Here is a 15051-nt window from a genome sequence, read left to right as displayed (position 1 = left end):
ATATATATATAGGTGGCACATTATCTTCAGACATAATCACAGTTTTTCAATTCATGACATCGTCCTGAACATGCATGAAATATTTGCCACTGGACATTAAGCTACCAATAATCAATAAATCATTCAATTTATGACGAAATAGATCACTTTCCTTAAGAAAGTTTAAAAAATTATTACCAATTTGCTTTAATTTTCCTTCAAAAGGTTTCATATTACACACTTTTCTGTGAACAAAGTAATTGCATGGATGATACATTATCATAATTTTAAGATGTCGTTGTACTCTAATCAAGGTATAGAGAACCATATGTATTACCCTTTATTTAAATGATAAAATTTGCAATTGTCAAAAACATTTTTTAGATCCAAAGATTTTAATAGCAGGATATTTAAAAATCAATGTGAAAACTAATTACAAACTATTTAATTTAATTTGGAACACAGCATTTTATTTCAAAATAGCCAGTGGCAATTTTTGTTATAAATATCTTGATTACGATACAATGAAATCTTACCCTTGTGGTCATTCATGCGTAGTTACTTAGTACACAGGAAAAGTATGTACTATGAAAATTAGAAGGCAAATATAAGCAATTTGATTGGACGAGAAGTTGTAAGTATGTGCTAAATTAAACTAAATAGTTTGTATTTAATTTCAAATTGATTTTTAAACATCCTACTATTTAATCTTTGGATCTCTAAAAATGTTTTTGAAGATTAAAAGTTTCTTTCATTTAAATAAAGAGTAACACATATGTTTTTTTTATACCTTGATTAGAGTACAACGCCATCTGAAAATTGTAATCATTTATCTTCCATGCAATTACTTTGTACACAAAAAAGAGTGAACCATGAAACCTTGTGAAGGAAAATTACAGCAATTTGATATATTTCGTCATGAATTGATTGATTATTGGTTGCTTAATGTCCAGTGACAAATATTTCATGCATGTAAACTATCCACTAGACTACCTATGGGTACATACCAGGGCAGATCCAGTCATTTTTAAAAGGGATTCCAACCCAAGATAAAAGGGGGGTCCAACTGTATGTCCTCATTCAAAAGCATTGATCATCACAAAAAGGGCGTTTTCCATCCCCCTCCTGAACTCCCCCTCCCCCTTTTTGGATCCGCCAGTGCAAACTATATGTGTAAAATTTATTATAGTTTTAGTTTTTAGGTGAAATTGAAAAAATGTTTTCAAGAATGTAAAGCTTCCACTGCAATTTAATTATTGCCTGCTTTTGGTCAATTTATTCTGTCATCTTACCATGTGAAGAAGTACATGAATAGTAAAACACCGCTTTATGTCAATAAACATACTTACACCATGCAGCAGCTACCATCTTTTCATTCTGGATTCAATATTTTACAATGATACTAGTGAGTAGATTTACAAAACTACGTACATGAGCTACACCTAGTCAGCCAAAACATATCAATAGACTAATTACAGGATTACTCAAGTTGTAAATATGTGCTAAATTGGATAGTGTATGGAAAGGTATATACTATGAAATTAAGAGCTCGGGGCAAGCCCCTCGCTCTAAATTTCATAGTATATACCTTTCCATACACTAACCGACACGTAGTGAACACTATTAGTAATTTCTTATGTTCATGCTATTTGAAAAATAATCAATTTCTATTGTAATGAATAACAATGGGCTTTGTTTTCATGATTAAGAAGCAGGGGTTTCCAGAAACCCCGCTCGTCACACCATGTGGTCAAAGTCCATTGTTATTCGTAACAATAGATCTATTCAATTTACACTTGTTTCAGAAATAGAAACTATGAAGTATAACAATAGAACTGGGGTGTAAAAAGTTGAGATCTCGTTTTAAATGCGGATCAAAAATGTTATTTGAAATAGGATTCCTAATCTGTTTTATTGCAAAACATAGAAAAAATATTTACATATTTTTTAGAGATATTCTGTTAGTACTTTGGTACAGGTATGAAAGTATGGAAATTGATTTATTGGAATTTACTCTAAACAAAAATGTGGAAATCATTTTAAAACTAAGTTACAATCGTTCTATTTGAGCATTCAAAATGCGTTGACTATATATTCATGTGATACATGTTTCCTGGCTTATCACTTTAAGCTACGTAATGAAATGTACACACTTACGCGAGGCTGTCACCGACATAAACTCATTGTTACTCCTTTATCCCAATATTTCACAAGAGTGCTCAAAATCAACTTTGTAACAACAATATTAAAGTTACACATTCCTCAAGACAAGCCTCAGCATTTACTATCTAACGGGATACATGAAATCAATGTTGGACTATTTCTTGTCCAATTGTAAATTTAATTGCAAAAGCATATTATAGAACATGTCGGAACCAAAGCACCGCCTACTGAGCTGATGATCTTACTGTCAGTTCTCTTTGGTTTCATCTATCATGTATCAAGCGGTATCGTTTCAGTTGTCCGGTTCATAGGTGTACATCCTTACCTCTAGCACATGAGAGAAAGTTTCCCTTTTGAACAATATAGAGGCAACAGTTGTTTACAGATCTTAACTTGGCGTGAATACACTGAAAATATACATGCATAGTCTATATATCCCCATACTGAGGAGTTGTAGTCTAATTCGACAGGACATACTGTAAACCAACTAATTTCTACGACTTTCGCAAGTAGAAAAATACGCGAATATAAATCGTCGCGAATATGTAAGTCTTACATCTTTGATTATTGAACTCCACCAAGTAAATTTGAAAATCGCAAAATTAAATTACCGCGAAGTTGCCAGAAAGGGCTAAAAAGACTCATCATAGACATCAGGATTAATATGGTGTACGCCAGACGCAGGTTTCGTCTACGAAAGACTCATCAGTGACGCTCGGATTGAAACAGTTAAAAGGCTCAAAGATAGTACGAAGTTGAAAAGCATTGCGGACCCAAAATTTTGAAAGGTTTAGCCAAATACAGCTAAGATAATCTATTCCTGTGATAGATAATCCTGAGTATTTTTTTAATAAATCAATGATTAAACGGGAAATTAAGTGGTAGTTTGTATAAGAGTTTTCCAATGTCTTTATTCCAGGACATACTTTGAACTTAATAGTTTCTCGAATATCTGTTTTCCACTTTGTTTTTACATATAATATACAATTTATAATTACAAAAGTCCATTTTCCATAATATCATTGAAAAATTGTCAATTGTCTTGCTATACGTCTCAAATCGGTACCAAAGTCATGAAAATTCATTTTGGTAAAATTTTAACAAAATATCGGTTTCTTCACCTTAATTATTGGTGTACTTGTAACGTCTCTACGTTTGCTTGTAAAATAGTATGTACACACAAATACGAACTTGTACAGAGCAGAATTATAGGGGAAAATATCAATTATATAATATATATATAGCTATAGCATGAAGATTTTCAGTTTTGAAACTGAATGAAAAGTGACGATAATAGATATCAAAATGTATATGGTTCTGATAATTTGTAAATAAGATTATAAGTTAGTATAAATATGTCAAGGCTTTATATGTATTGTATATTGGTGGTGCACATATAAAAGGGATCGGTTATTGATAACAATATAGTGTCAGAGAAGTTGACCGAAGTTCACGTAATTTGGTTAAATGGCGTTCTCTTGTTTAACTATACAAATTTGGATATGCGTATTACAGATTGCTCTAGGTAAAGTTGTTTTTGTATATTAAAAAATGTATTATTTTGCTTTCAAGTATATCCCTGACTTTTTAATGAGTGTAAAAAGTATTGCCTTTAAATTAACGGAAATGTAGGATATAGGCAAGTAAGACGGCAGTCTCGCGGTTAGAAATAGGACAATCCAGAGAAACGCTTCGGACGCACGAAATGTATCAAGTTATATTTTCATTTATGGTTTTTAGTGCTTAATATATATAGTCTAGCGCTGAATAATCTTTTTTTTTACTATCTCGTGGCAGAATATATTTAGATTCGAGACAACATTAATTAACCGGTGTTTAAATCTCATAAATTCTTTAAGAAGATACAATGGATGTACTTAGGTGAAATTAAAAAAATCTAGAATTTTAAAATGATACTATAAGTCAGAAGCATTAGTTAAGGAACAAAATAAGCTATAAATATTGATAAGTTATGGAGCTCCTTTTGGGATATTTAATCTTTAAAAAATGGCGGGAAAAGGCTGACTCGGACTTTAACCTTATATTTGAATTGGTATTATTTGGGTCTCAAATCGAAAGAAAATAAATGTAGAATCTGCTTAAACTTTGCTAAATGACCTTTTTTGAGCTATTGAAGTCTTATATGAAAAGAAAACTGGGTGTTATGGGGCAAATTATTTTACCTTTTATCGTAGGAAAAAAACCAAGGAGTCCGAACATCTGACAACAATTCCTAAACCAAACCTTAGTACATCCTTAAAATCGGTAAGTAGGTAAAATAATTTTATTTAGAAAAATAAATATTTTAAATAAACCATATAATTTATAAATATAGGAGAAATGCTCTGGACTTTAATAGTGCTTAACAAAAAATGTCTAAATAATGTTATCGGGTAAGCATGACAATTTATATATAATTAGGGAAGATGGGGTTGCATGAAACGGAACTCTATTGATTTCCTTACATGTGGTATGAAAACGTAACATATTTACGAATATGTGCATAGTCTAAATTTATCCCATTTATTAAAAATTCAGAACTTGTGAATTCTTCAACCCTTACGAATGAATGACAGAATGTGAAATGGTCATGGAAGCACAAAAACTTTTGGAGACACTGAGTATCTTTGTTTTTTTGTTTTTTTTTTTGTATCTTTGAGGTACTGTCGTATTGAATTATACTCCACATGTCATTTTTTAATATCAAACAAAAATTTTATTTTTAAAACTGCAGTATGCTTTGCATATAAAAGTGATGTTATTGTTTCTATGACGCCGATGCAACATGTTAGAAACACACGCATGAATACTCACTTGAATGATAAAAAAAACGCATAATAATTTTTAAAAGTGCATTATTTGTTAACTTCAACTAAAAATGTAAAAAACGATTTCAATATTTTCTAAATTGATCAACTCTATTCCTATCAAGAAGTTTCGTAAAGCTAGTTATTGGTTGAAATTTGCCTAGGGAATAGCGGAAATGATAATAAACTGTTTCTTCTTTCATGTATTTCTTTAGCTCAATTTAAGTATGTGTTTTTCTTTATTTTTTTTTCTAAATTAAACAGGAGCTTTGGATAATAAAGGGACAGAATTTTTGGTGGCCTTCATGGACAACAAAGTACAACGACATGATATCAAGCCCGAGTTATTCATAACAACAGACAACAGACATTTGGTCCATATCAATATTTCGTCTCCAGGCATTCCTAATTCACTACTGCATAGGCAATTTACCGTATCACGTGGTCAGGTTCACTTAGTTCAGATTGATCCGAGTTACCGACTGGACCATACAGAGTCATCCCAAAAAGCTATACTAATCCAGTCCGACAAAGAAATCGTTGTGTATGGTGTGAACCGAGAATTACATTCTGATGACGGCTATCTTGCCCTGCCTACAGATGCTTTAGGTAAAGAATATTACACTATTTCATATTCTCCTTCTTACTACTACACCCTTTTTACCGTCATCGGGGTTCACAATGACACTTTTGTCTCTATTCAGTTGCCGAATACGCATCATCTAAATGTTACCTTAAACGGACACACCTATCACCGAAATCAATGGATAAATCTGACTTTAAATAGATTCAGTACATTGGAGATTAGTTCCGTAGGAGATTTAACTGGAAGTCATATTTTATCCGATAAGCCAGTTGGAGTTTTAAGTGGAAACAAGAAAGCGGTAGTAGGTAATACCGGAGGATCACGTGATCATCTTGTGGAAATGTTACTTCCGGTAGCTTCGTGGGGTAAACGTTTTGCCACAATTCCTATACCTGAAAGGCATAACGTGGGTGATATGTTTATGTTTTTGGCTAGTGAAGAAAATACACATATAACTGTCAACGGCATAATTGAAGGGAAACCGTTTCACGATAATATAAAAATAGCTAAAGCTGGACACTATGTTCAAAAACATTATAGCTCAGGCTTGTATTCCCATGTTGTCTCGGACAAACCTATTTCATTGTTTCAATTTTCTCTGACGCAGCAGAAAGGTGGTATTGACTTAGCTGATCCTTCCTTGATAACGATTCCTCCAATTGAACAGTATGCGGCCCATTATACGTTCACAACTCCAGAATATTCATTAGGAAACTATACCAATTATTTCATGTTTGTTGTCAAGAATTCTCTAAAGCATGGTCTAAGACTTGACCATCATCAGTTACCTAGAAACACGATTTATCACCATATACCTGGAACTCACTTAGTCGCTGGCTACATCAAAATATCGGTCGGTACTCATTCTGTTACCAATATAAACCACACAGTTGTAGGTGGCATACTGTTTGGAAAGGCAAAATTGGAGTCATATGGATTTCCTGTTGGGTTGTTACTGAAGCCAGTAAATTCAGTAAGTTTAATGTGATTGTTACGTTCAATGTGTATATGTTAGCGGCAATAAGTGAAATTAGGCATTAAGCTTAAATCCTAGGCAATAGGCTAACGCCTAGGCATTTAGTTATTGCCTGAAATTTTCAGGCATTAAGCTTATTTCCTGAAATCTGATGAAGATTATTTAACTTATTGCCGAACATCATTTCAGGCAATAAGTTAAACGGGATTTTTGTTTTATATTCCAAATACATGTACATTCGGTGAAATATTCTTTATTGAAAATATTTTAAAAATACATTCATTTAAAAGATCTTCAATTTTTCGTATTCAAAGCAGAAATGATTCGTATTTCTATGCGGAATTGCAAAAATAAAGATTTTTAAACAAGTAATTGTGTCTAATGGAAAAGGGGGAATTGAAGATTCTATCTGAAAGTTATGTAAAGCAAAAATCTCTCTTCACTAATCGAGTCAGTTTGAGCTGGTCACAAAATAAACAACTGTAGATATGTTTTTTTTGCCAGTCATATCATCTTTCCATCAGTGTTATTGGATATATAAATTTTCTTAAATACCCATCTGGTTTTTTTCAATTCTTAACCTGGATTATTAGTATTTAAGCGACTACAAATTTCTTGAATTTTTGCGAAATATAAATTTGAATCTGGGAAAGCAAAACGTTTGGCACCAGAAAAGAAGGCAGCTATATACTATTAAAACTAAAAATTATTTGACATTGTTTACCATTGGAGGTTTGAATGACCGGTAACTAAGGTAAACAAGAATGAAGAGAGAAATTTCAAAGTTTATGTTTTTCTAGAGGAACTGTATGGTGAAAACACATAAAAAAAATAGGTCATAGCGGCCTATCATTATTGTAGACCGTATAATAAAACAACCTAATAATGGCCTTGCAAAATTTTTTCATTTTCTTATATCCGAATTAATGCTAGTGTAGCCAGAACTAGTTATTGATTACGGGAAGCAAATACATCCCCAATCACAGGGTAGATTGAGTGGTCAAGAGGAAATATTTATGACATGCTTACTGCACGGATGAGGGAATAAAATTGAGAATGGAAATGGAGAATGTTTCAAAGAGACAACAACCCGACCAAAGAGCAAAAACAGTCCAAGGCCACCAATGTGTCTTCAACGCAGCGAGAAAATTATTTAATTAAGTGGTCAGTTGAAATCAAATTAGTCTATATACACAAATATATTGAACGATCACCAGATGCAAATGCTAGAAACTTAAAAACTTTGCAATCGTCTATGCTATATCTCAGCATCAAGTGATAACAAATCAATTTCAATAGAATGTTCTATTAATATTAAAATAAAGAGATGTGGTATGATTGTCAAGGAGACAACTATCCAACAGGTTTAAATATTTTTTTACGAGGTTTATTCAATGAGTTTTGTTATCAATATTTTACTATGATTTTAGTTCAGGTAATTGACATTTTATTATGTACCAAATGTATTCTAACTTTGAATAAATTACTTTGTATTTACTCTCATTTTTATTTAAGGCATTAACATTAATGCCTGGATATAATTTTCAGGATTTAAGTTTAAATCCTAGGCTAACATATTACAAGGCCGTTGAAATTCACTTATCTTGGTTCAGTGCAAACCGACTGTCTGCCTTTATGCGACTCGCTTAAAAAATAGGTTGACACCTTTTTTCTAAGTTGATTTATAGCTGTTAAGTCTGACATTCGGTAAAATATACTTCAATCAGCTAAGGGTAACATAAATTCTATCCATGTAACCGTGAGACCGAAGTACTAAAAATGTCATCTAATTATGTTGATCTTTGATCATAAAGAATTACTGTTGATAGTACATGTATTTTTAAACGCAATCTATCAAAACAGTTAAACCTGTCCATATCAAATCGAAATTAGACCATAATACTAGTAAATAATATATACATGTATGTTATCCGTTATGGACACGTTTTGTTTATAGATGATTTGTAAAATAAAAAGTTTGTGTCAAACAAAATATGTCATGCAAATAATATTGATAAAAACAACACCAATACTGTGTTCAAGAGAGTTACACAGTATTACAACAAATCTTCTCGGAGCCTTCGTCAAAGGTTAGTCAGAAATATTAAAAATAATAAACCTTTTGGATAAATTAAGAAGGTCGGACCAAAAATCACCGGAAAAAAATTTACAAAAAGAGATACAGCATACAAATATGACAAAATATCAAAATTTTAGGAAAGTCCTTATTTACATTTAAACGTATTTTAGGGTTGTCAAGCTAGAGCGATGGAGTATGGCGATGAAATTGACAACGACTGTGACGGTGAAGTAGACGAGGAGGAATGAGATGGAAAAGGTAAGTATACTGTATCAATTGACTGTCGCATATAATTAGTTCGGCAACTCTTATAGAAAAATTATGGAGGGAACGTTCTGAAGGATTAAAATAAAAATCACGATACACTGCGTTCAAAATATAATTGTCAATCTTTCACAAGGTAAGAATTAAAGGAACCACCTTCTATTGTTCTTGATTTATGTACAAATTATCGACTTGAAGTCTAGCTCGATTGAAAATATGTCGTGCAATTTCGGTCAAAAGAAACCCATTTGATCTACTCTTGTTTTGAAAACATACGCTCATCAGGACTATGTTTAGGACTGGATGTTTTGTCAGTCTTAAAAGCACTTGCCAAATTTAAAACATGTGTCTATTTTAATTTGTAAGCTGATTGGGGAAAAACGTTTCAGTTTCCTACCCCACACTGAACTTTTGTAAATCAGATGACGATATGAGGATACAACGTGAATATTTTAGTTTGCCTTTGTAGTAATTGATACAAATTTTTTTAAAATCCTCTCCTTATATCCTAGGTAAAAAAGTTTCTGCAAAATATTCTACAAATAGGGGGTAAGGAGTGAATAAAATCCTATCTCGTTATTGTCCTCAAGTGATAATAGTAAACACTTATGGGCCAAAAATGCTCTTCAAAATGACATGTATAAAATCCTGGAGATGACTATAGCTATCCACCAAAGTTCAAATGGCGTGGATGAAAGTAGTTATTGATCACTGTAGGGCCTTCATCAATGAACAAATCCAATACCGTGTATTGGCAAACATATAAGAGCCCGGCATGGCAAAATGTAAAACAATTTAAAACGAAACAGCCAGCGATCTGATTAATGACAAAACAGTAAACGAAAAACAAATACAACAGACAGCAACCAACGACAACAACTAAATTACCGGCTCCTGACTTGGGACAGGCACATAAGGAGTATGGTGTGGAATAATATGCTTGTGAGAGGCCAAACTGCACCAAATCATGGCCAAATCATGGGACAGTGGTGTAACAACACAACATAAGAAAAACTATAAAAATCAATTGGATTGACATTTGTCCGTCTACATACGACGAAAGTCTCAGAATGGAATATAAAATACCAAATACTGTTATAATTAGATAATGTATCCATATGATATGTACGGAAGCGTATTAGCACCACATTAACTTTTTTTTCATATTTCTTCCTATGTTTGCGTACATATGTTTAAAACAAAAGATGACACTTGTTTAATGTTGTACGTTTGAAGCGCGTAGTCTTGATTTACTATAACGTTCTAGACATAACATTATTCAAAGGAGCATATATATATTAAACTATGCAAACTATGGGTAAAAATCTTAATTTAGGGAGATAATAGTGTATAATCAATGGATTAATAACGCTGTTTCACTGGTCTTTGATTTGCCTCGTGTTACAAATTTTCAATTACTACAGCATTTTGCAGACGAGTTAAATGACAGAATATGCATTTTGTAGATGATGATGGCGACGGTCGAATTGATGAAGACTGCAGATGCTGTGCTCCTAAGGTTGTTGGTATGTATTAGTTAGACATCAAGTGTAATTTATTTACTTATAGTTGATCCAGTTGGACAATGGGATGATAATGACAATGAATGGCTGTTTAACGTCCAGTAGCAAGTGAAATATATACTCAAGACGAAAACACGTTAATCAGAATAGAATATGATTCCTGCTTTGTCACTTAAATAGACCGACACATTAAGCCTGATTTACACCAAGTTAGTTCCCATGGTAACGGTCAATATGAAGACATTTCACAATTACCGGACACATAATTATTCAAGTGCCTAAAGACTGACCATTATTTGCTCTCTTGAATAGAGCGTGCTCAGCAGAGAGTAGCAAAGTCTTCACTTTGATCTAGTCGGGGATCAAGACCACGAGGCACGACCTCAAACTCTCGCAACATACATATTGGTTCCAAAAATATACTGAAAGAACAAAAAGTAAGTTGCAGGTTATTTAAATATTACCTGCGTTTCAAACGCCTCTATAACAAGCATTCTGAGAGTATTGCATGGCAATACATAGTCCAATACCGGTTAGAAATTAATTGTACTGGAACAATATGCTAACTTGATCTATGAATTGTCATGGTGTAAACTATATAACAAATATCGAGTCAATATCTTCAAGCATGATGACAAAAAGTGTGGAAAACTGATTATTTAAGTGAATTTTCTAAGTCCAAGGAGTCATAACTCTGCACAAAATTATCAGACGGGAACAAAATTCAAACTTGATCTGTAACTTGACATTATAAAACTATATACCAAATATCAAATCAATATCCTCAAGCACGAAGAAAAAAAGTGTGGAAAACTGATTTGCCGGACTGACGGATGGACGGACAGACAGACAGACAGACGGACGGAGTGCAAACATAAAGTCCCCTTCGACTTCGTCGGTAGGGGACTAACTACATACAAGCTTTTTAGAAAAAAAAACTATTGTCATTGCAATTACAAACGTTTTTGAAGAGCTATTACTTTGCAATTACCACGATTCTATTTTCCTAACATCTTTACAATGTAATGGACGCCTACAGCCATCGAAACGGAAGTCGGTCAATTGAATCTTAATTTTCTGACGCCTAAGAACATGTCATATGACTTCCAACTAGCTATAGACAACTTTTTACTGGAAGCAAAGGACGAGGAAGTAACAACTATTATAGGTCACTGTATGACCTTCAACAAGGAGCGAATACCGTATAGTAGACTTTGGAAGGCCCCGTCATGACAAAATGGGAATCAATTCAAATAGAATAACGACAGCCTAATTTATTCAATACATCTTTTGTCATTGTTGACATTTTAAAGCATCATGTTGAATATGTTGAGATACTGTCAACGATTTGTTGTTTTTTTTTACATTAGCAAGATCGAGCTGACAAATGGATTGATTGTTGTTTGTTTAACATACATACATACATGCATATATCATAAAAAGATGAAATTGATGAGATAACTACATAAAGTTAATTTAAACTAGGAAATAATAAAACTTTGGAAATATTTGATTGAAATGAATATAATAACATTATCTTCAAAGTAGACAGACATGTTTTTATCAATAAAGTATTGCTTAACAGTTGCATATATTTTATTGTATTTTACAGTTGGCAGACGTCGATAGGTGATTTTTGCTTTCTGACAATAAAAATTTTGATCAACTTAAGTCTTGTTAAGCAATGCATACATAATTAAAAATGCTACAATTCGTAGGTATATATTATCTGAAATACAAGTGTGGGTACAGATCAGTATGGATAGTATGTTTGGATGTTTGACAGTGTTTTCTGACAAAAGGAGTTCTCTGCTTTTTCCCATAGGGTTCTATAGTAAACTGTGTTGCACAATGACAGCCAACCTGAACCAAACACTAGTGTTGTTTATTTAATATTTAGTTTTAATTTTCAAGATTGTCATGGAGGAGACACTAAATGCATTGATTACCAAATGATTATGATAAAATATATCTCACATCTTTTATTTTGGATAGCTAGGAGAGGAACACATTAGGTTCATTTCTGCATGATGTGATTTTAATATGGGAGATGGTATCTGAGAACATGCATGCATGTACTTTTTGTATGGCTCTGTGTATGTTCCTTTGTGGTGGCCATTTCTTACTTGGGTTTGTCCAAAAAAACTGTAAATTAGTTAAGGATCTTCCCAGTATCATTAGTAAAAAAATCGTTTTAAATGTCGAAATTGATTCTCAGAGGATATTTAACGGTTTTAAGTAATGAGCTAGAAGGTAAACTTCTGTGTTATTGTATATTAGTTCTTCCTTCGAAAATGTCTTCTCCAAAGCCTGGTCAAAGTAAAAAAACGTTTTGACCATTATGAAAATGATATCAATAAAAGAACCTTTGAGAGCATGCTTCAAAGACTCATAACTGCTACAAAAGTCAACTGATAAAATTTCTAGTGGATATGAACATCTACTCAATATGTTCTAATTATCTAAAAAGTAATAGTATTCAAAATGAAAAAGGTATTGCAAAAATATTCTTGTTTCAAGATTGTTTTGTTATATGGATACAAATATAAGTGATACCAGTACAATAAGCTAGTTTTGTAGTGGTATGAATGTGCTGTAATTGACATTACTGTTAATTTGCACAAATTAAGAATTAAACGAATGAATGATAAATGTTGAACAATAATTAATATAATTTTAGAAATCAATTAGGCCAAATAGGCCTTATGAATTTTGTTCTTTTCTTTTACATACCGAATGACCATTTACACTCAGGACCGAGTCGTCAGTAGGCAGTACAGATGTTTAAAAAAGTGTAACAATACCACCTAGTATCATATTGCTAGTAGCACGAGTTGTATTGTTTGGTAAATTTCTTTTTTTTTTAATTTGGCTTTTGGACAAAAAATGTTTGGTTCAAATGTAAACAAAATGCTTTTATCTCCCCATTACTACTTACGTAGAATGTATACTACTTCAACAAATCCTTATGCAGATGAGAGTTGTCTGTCAAATCTTTTTTTTCACAAAGAATGAATTGCATAACAATGAACTGAGCTCAAAGCAAAGCACTTTAATAATACACTTAGACAAAGAGCTCAATCCAGTGATATACTTTGTACTACAGGTCCTTCATGAACATCCATCCTCCATAACCACATCTCACAAACATGCCATACTACATGGATCAGAAGTCCTGAAAAAGACATTATTTTTTTTTCATATTTTCGGTATATACACCGGTTAAATCTTTTACAAAGTTGTGGTAAAATCATTCAGTACCTAGCAAGTAACAATCGCTCCATGCACAAATTGATATAGGCTGAGTGCCTCTCTGTTTGAAATAAAAACATACTTCCACCTAATTACAGTAAACTGGTGAACAAACATTCAAAACTATCAAATGTTATCAGACTAATCAGTGTCTATTTACCATCACAACTGAATCAATAATATATGTATACATATATAAGACTCAGATTGACGCCCGGTCTCTAATTGATCTCCATTCCTCAAGTCGTTGTCCAAATCTGACTTTATAATAAAATAAGATTCCAAATCTACATTAAATACACCTCTTATAGACGTCTGTTTGTTGTTTTCAAATCAATGTCCCAAAAGTATTGGCTTCTTCTTTTTACAGACTAGCCGCAATGAAATCACAGTTTTTAGAAAATTGTAGATGGAACCTAAAACTTAAAAAAATGTGAAAGATATATTTCAAATCTTGCAAATACATGTAATAATAACGGCGTTTTGCATTTGTGCCGATCTGCATTTCATTTGCGCCGATTTTTTTCTTTCATTTGCGCCGATTATTTTTTTCATTTGCGCCGATTTTTTTACAGATATATTACAGGTGAATGTTATTTTTCATTTATCATCATAGACCTCTTTCGTTAGCCAGTTGTACAAATGTTATGAATTGTCAATCAATTGGGATAGACATTTACCAATGTCACTTAATTTGTCTTTATACTCTTTGCTCAGCCCAACAGACTGGATTTTCCTCCAACAGTCAAGTTCTTAGCCAGATGAAAACGACAACAATCTATTCTACATAGTGGAAAAGCATCCATAATTGTGTTATGCATTGCTTGTTCAAAGTCAATATGCATAACCTCGGCCGCAAAGGAAACTTGTTTTTAAAGCAGAGATCGCAAATTATTTTTCACATAACTTAATAACACTGTTCTTCTTTCGCTGGTAAGAGGGTGTATATCATATATACGTAGTTTCCATTTTTACATCCGTGTAAAGTATATAACTGATAAAAGTATTTCGGACAGCTTTAAATATTGCAAACATAATCACTGCAAATACATTCAAGAATGAGGTGTGTAGAAATAATAAGTATACCTTCTTGTGATCATTAGCACTGACCTTCCGATTTGTATGGCCAGTATTTACTCACCTATTGTAAACTGTAAATGCAATAAAGAGCAAATATAAAATCGGCGCAAATGAAAAAATGAATTCGGCGCAAATGAAAGAATGAAAATTTTTAAAATCGGCGCAAATGTCATACGCCCAATAATAATTCTTTTCAATAATTCGCTGTATTTTTTTTTAATTTTGTCTATTGTTTGAGACTGTATATTGACCTCTAGATGTCTTTCAATTACATTCAGTTTGGCGTTGGGTTGATGTCTGATTGTTGTTATATCGACATGGGATCTATTTATATAAATAAC

General features: G+C 32.5%; 1 pseudogene; it reads left to right on the top strand.

Annotated features, from left to right (window-relative positions):
* Positions 1–5218: 5218 nt before the first annotated feature.
* Positions 5219–10392, top strand: LOC127720834 (IgGFc-binding protein-like; annotated as a pseudogene).
* The last annotated feature ends 4659 nt before the right edge of the window (positions 10393–15051 follow it).

This window comes from Mytilus californianus, unplaced genomic scaffold (assembly GCF_021869535.1).
Source record: "Mytilus californianus isolate M0D057914Y unplaced genomic scaffold, xbMytCali1.0.p SCAF_11, whole genome shotgun sequence".
NCBI lineage: Eukaryota > Metazoa > Mollusca > Bivalvia > Mytilida > Mytilidae > Mytilus > Mytilus californianus.
Note: the sequence above shows the minus strand (reverse complement) of the source record. Positions and strands in the feature narration are given on the sequence as shown.